At 48.5% G+C, this 5,452-nt stretch overlaps 1 long non-coding RNA gene across 1 annotated transcript; it reads right to left on the minus strand.

The window, feature by feature from the left end:
- Nucleotides 1–336: 336 nt before the first annotated feature.
- On the minus strand, nt 337–5,250 carry LOC116970158. The gene is made up of 3 exons (XR_004411036.1): nt 5,240–5,250; nt 5,092–5,100; nt 337–441 (listed from the first exon to the last, which is right to left on the minus strand). It is a non-coding gene; the product is annotated as an uncharacterized LOC116970158 (long non-coding RNA).
- Nucleotides 5,251–5,452: the final 202 nt, after the last annotated feature.

Genomic DNA, 5,452 nt, shown 5'->3' on the forward strand with positions numbered 1-5,452 from the left:
GAGGGGAGAGAGGGGGAGGGGGAGGGGAGGGCAGGGGGAGGCGAGGGGGAGGGGGAGGGGGAGAGAGGGGGAGGGGGAGGGGGAGGGGAGGAGGAGAGAGGGGGAGGGAGGGAGGTGTCGCAGCGGGAGAGTTGCTGCCGACTGACAGACAGACAGACAGACAGCGGCTGCTACAGATGCGGGTTCGATCCTCTCTACAGGTGCCGGCTGCACGGCCTTGGCTCCTTCCTTCTCTCCCCCCCCCCCCCCCCGTGGCCTCGCTGGGTTTTCTCAGGGTTCTCCGGTTTACTCCCACACCCCAAAGTCGTCAGGAGCTGAATTCCACGAGTCATGGAGGATAAGTCTACACAATCTCTTTGCCGTGTACAAAAGATGGTGGTAATAGTGAGGTGAGACTTCCACTGCTGAATCACTATCGCTGAATTAAAATATGTACTCATTCTAGATTCTTTCATCCTCCTGCAGTCTGTCCAGTAATATCAATCGGCTAATTGTGCTACGGATTCCTGCCCCTCCAATGGTTGTACTACTGATCGAAGAGGAGGATTTACCAGCAGCCCTGCTGCGGTTATGTTGCATAGGTAGGTTCTGAGGTGCCATGTGATTATGTATCCCATATAAATTACATAATTAAAAATCTGGTTATACATGGTTTAAAATTAATTTGCACAAGTTGTCCTTGAAAGCGAATCAGATGGTCGACACACTTTTACACACTTTTGCCAACGTTACTGATTTGAATGTTGCCAAATCAACCTCAAAGTTGCTGTTGTTAAGCTAAAGTTGACTGACTAAAAGAAACATAGAAATTAGGTGCAGGAGTAGGCCATTCGGCCCTTCGAGCCTGCTCCGCCATTCAATATGATCATGGCTGATCATCCAACTCAGTATCCCGTATCTGCCTTCTTTCCATAGCCTCTGATCCCCTTAGCCACAAGGGCCACATCTAACTCCCTCTTAAACATAGCCAATGAACTGGCCTCAACTACCCTCTGTGGCAGAGAGTTCCAGAGATTCACCACTCTCTGTGTGAAAAAAGTTTTTCTCATCTCGGTTTTAAAGGATTTCCCCCTTATCCTTAAGCTGTGACCCCTTGTCCTGGACTCTAAATTGCCTCTAAATTACCTACTTGTTATCTCGTTGATAGCTTTGTAAAAGTTGTTTTACTCTCACTAAATGGAAAAGTATATTATGTCTATACTGTTGATCAAAAACCTTCCCTCAATGTTTTTGTCTTTTCCTGAAGTAAAATTTCACAGTTTTCTGCCAATACTTAATCATTTTTACAACTTCTAGTGTATGCTCAGCTGGCTCTGTTCCTACCTTTCCAACAGATCCCACCATCTCTCTCCACAACCACATCTCTGCTACAGCCACAGTCACTCAAGGCGTTCCCCAAGGCTCCGTACTCGGCCCCCTCCTCCATCATCTACATCCTCCCCCTTGGTCAGATACTCCGCCACTTCAACCTGGACTTCCACTGTTACGCCGATGACACCCAGATCTACCTCGGCACCAAATTCCCCCCCTCTCCCATATCAACTCCTGTTTGTCAGCTATAAAAACCTGGATGCAACATAACTTCCTCAAACTCAACAGCGATAAGACAGAATTCCTCCTCATAGGCTCAAAAGCCACACTCAGCAAAATCAATAACCCCACTCTCACCATCGACGGCACCACTGTCTCCCCATCTCCCCAGGCCCGCAACCTTGGCGTGATCTTTGATTCCACCCTCTCCCTTGAGCCTCACATCCGCCATGTCACTAAAACCTCCTTCTTTCATCTCCGCAACATTGTCAAACTCAGACCCTCTCTCACACCTCCCGCTGCTGAAAGACTCATCCATGCCTTCATCTCCTCCCGACTGGGTTATTGCAACTCACTTCTCCTTGACGTCAGCTTCACCTACATCAACCGACTCCAACTGGTCCAGAACGCAGCCGCCCGACTCATAACCCACACCAAATCCTGGCATCACATCACTCCAGTCCTCAAACAACTTCACTGGCTTCCCATCTCCCACCGGATCACCTACAAAATCCTGATCCTCACCTACAAAGCCCTCCACCATCTGGCCCCCCATATCTCACTGACCTCCTCTCCCCCTACCAACCCTCACGGTCCCTCAGATCCACATCAGCCAGTCTCCTCTCCATCCACAAGTCCAACCTCCGCAGTTTTGGGGACAGAGCCCTCTCCAGGGCAGCTCCCAGGCTCTGGAACTCCCACCCCCAACTGATCCGCAATTCCGTGTCCCTCACCATCTTCCAGTCCCGCCTCAAGACCCATCTCTTCACCTCTGCCTATCCTTAGCCCCACGTCCCCCTCCCTTTTCATCTGTGCATTAATTGCCTCATATTGTGTTTTGAATTGAATTCTGACTTTACTTTGTGTACTAGTCATGTCTCTACTATTTATTTCATTCCCCTTGCATGTTTTCCTCTACCTGTAAATTTTTGTAAGGTGTCCTTGAGACTCTTGAAAGGCGCCCATAAATAAAATGTATTATTATTATTATTATGCATATTTTTTTTAAACACAACACTGCGTTTTTGAAATGTTGATTTTCTCCCTCTATATATATGTTCGGTTTGTTTTTTGCTTGGATCTTTTAATCCACCATGATTTTTCGTATATTTGTAAGTCCAAATTCATTTTTCCCCATTAGATTCTTAGATAGCTAGCCTAGAAATTTGGCACATCAGTAAAACAAGTGTTGTAAAGTTGAAAATTGTATTAATGTGACATCATGTAATTTTGCACACATTCTTTGGTGCATTACTTTAGTGAGTGATTTGTTAACCTAACATCCAGCTCAGCAAAATAATGGCAAATACCAAATGGGATCTGTTTTGGAACTGTACAAAAGGGACGGATTGCATCTTAACAGGTGGGGGGGACCAACATTCTGGCAGGCAGGTTTACCACTGCTACACGGGTTGTTTTAAACTGAATAAGGGGGGTGGGGTGTCAAATGGGATAGTCGAGGATGGAGTTAAAGGGAAAGAGAGTAAAGGGATAGAAACATAGAAAATAGGTGCAGAAGTAGGCCATTCGGCCCTTCGAGCCTGCACCACCATTCAATATGATCATGGCGTCAAACATAACATAAAACACAAACAACATACAGTATACAGAACATGCACGAGGTGGCTTTGTGATATTATCATAGAGTGTTCAGAGTTCGAATTGCATATGGATAGAAACTGTTTTTAAATCGTGATGTTTTGGCAGGCAGTGAGCTATAGCGCCTTCCTGAGGGCAGCAGGTGGAAGATGTGGTGAGCTGGGTGGGAGGGATCAGAAATGATTTTCTTCACCCTTGACATGGACCGTTTGAGATTGAGTGATTCTATTGATGGGAGGGGAGTGCTGATGATTTTGGATGCTTTGTTGACAATGCGCTGTAGTTTATTACGGGAGTGAGTGTCTAAACTGCTGTACCAGACTGTTATTGATGAAGTGAGCATGCTTTGGATGATGGCTGCGTAAAATCGGATTAGGAGATGTTCCCTCACTCTGAACTTCTTGAGCTGACGGAGAAAGAAGAGACTTTGGTTGGCTTTTTTATAAATGTGGCCGGTGAGGTCGGCGGCCATCTTGGTGAGGGCAGGTGAGGTCGGCGGCCATCTTGGTGAGGTGATCAGGGCACTTACATTGAAGCCAATGGGAGGTGAAGCCAGGGAGGCGGCCATCTCTGGTCAAGGCACACTGAAGTCAATGGGAGGCGGCCATCTTTGGGCAAGGCACTTCCATTGAAGTCAATGGGAGGCGGCCATCTGCGGGTCAGGCAGGATGCCCATACTAAAGAGTACAGGTTTGGTGGGCAACTCTATGAGGGAGTTCACTGTTTGTGCGAAGTGTTGTCTTAGAAACATAGACAATAGGTGCAGGAGTAGAGGCCATTTGGCCCTTCGAGCCTGCACCATTCGCCATTCTACATCTTGGTGAGGGCAGGTGAGGTCGGTGGCCATCTTGGTGAGGGCAGGTGAGGTCGGTGGCCATCTTGGTGAGGGCAGGTGATATCGGCGGCCATCTTGGTGAGGGCAGGTGAGGTCGGTGGCCATCTTGGTGAGGTCGGCGGCCATCTTGGTGAGGGCAGGTGAGGTCGGCGGCTATCTTGGTGAGTGCAGGTGAGGGCAGGCGAGGTCGGCGCGCGGTTGGCGGTTGGAGCTTTGGGCGGGAACAAGATGGAACCTGGACCCTGATGATGGAGATGGCGGTGGAGCTGTAACTGTGGGGTGGAAACATGGAAACATAGACAATAGGTGCAGGAGTAGAGGCCATTCGGCCCTTCGAGCCTGCACCATTCGCCATTCGCTATGATCATGGCTGATCATCCAACTCAGTATCCCATACCTGCCTTCTCTCCATACCCCCTGATCCCTTTAGCCACAAGGGCCACATCTAACTCCCTCTTAAATATAGCCAATGAACTGTGTGGCCTCAACTACCTTCTGTGGCAGAGAATTCCACAGATTCACCGCTCTCTGTGTGTGAAAAATGTTTTCCTCATCTCAGTCCTAAAATATTTCTCCCCTATCCTTAAACTGTGTGTGTGGCCCCTTGTTCTGGACTTCCCCAACATCGGGAATTGTCTGGAGCGGCTGCTCCCTCCCTGGAGACCGCGGCACCCAATCCAGATGGATTGAGTGGCTTCATGCGTCATGCCTTTTGACCCGGTGACCTTGCGTGCAACCCCCCTATACACACACACACACACTCTCAGACACACACACACACACACACACACACACACACACACACACACACACACACACACACACACACACACACACACACACACACTCTCAGACACACACACACTCTCAGACACACACACACTCAGACACAAACACACACACACACACACACACACACTCAGACACACACACTCTCAGACACACACACTCAGACACACACACATACACTCTCAGACACATACACTCTCAGACACACACACAAACACACACACACTCTCAGACACACACACACACACTCTTAGACACACACACACACTCTCAGACACACACACCCTCTCAGACACACACATACTCTCTCAGACACACACACACACTCTCTCAGACACATACACACTCTCAGACACACACACACACACACTCTCAGACACATACACTCTCAGACACACACACAAACACACACACACTCTCAGACACACACACACACTCAGACACACACATACTCTCTCAGACACACACACACACACTCTCTCAGACACATACACACTCTCAGACACACACACTCTCAGACACACACACTCAGACACACACACACACACACACACACACATGTTCTTCCCCCACACAATTAAAGCATGGAATAATCTCCACCCAACTATAGTTACCCAACCAGATGCAACTAAATTTAAAGTAGCTCTTTCTTCCCAATAACCCTTTCTGGCTTAAGTCCTCCCTCCACCACCTCCAGTT

The sequence above is a fragment of the Amblyraja radiata genome, unplaced genomic scaffold, assembly GCF_010909765.2.
Source record: "Amblyraja radiata isolate CabotCenter1 unplaced genomic scaffold, sAmbRad1.1.pri scaffold_589_ctg1, whole genome shotgun sequence".
Taxonomy (NCBI): domain Eukaryota; kingdom Metazoa; phylum Chordata; class Chondrichthyes; order Rajiformes; family Rajidae; genus Amblyraja; species Amblyraja radiata.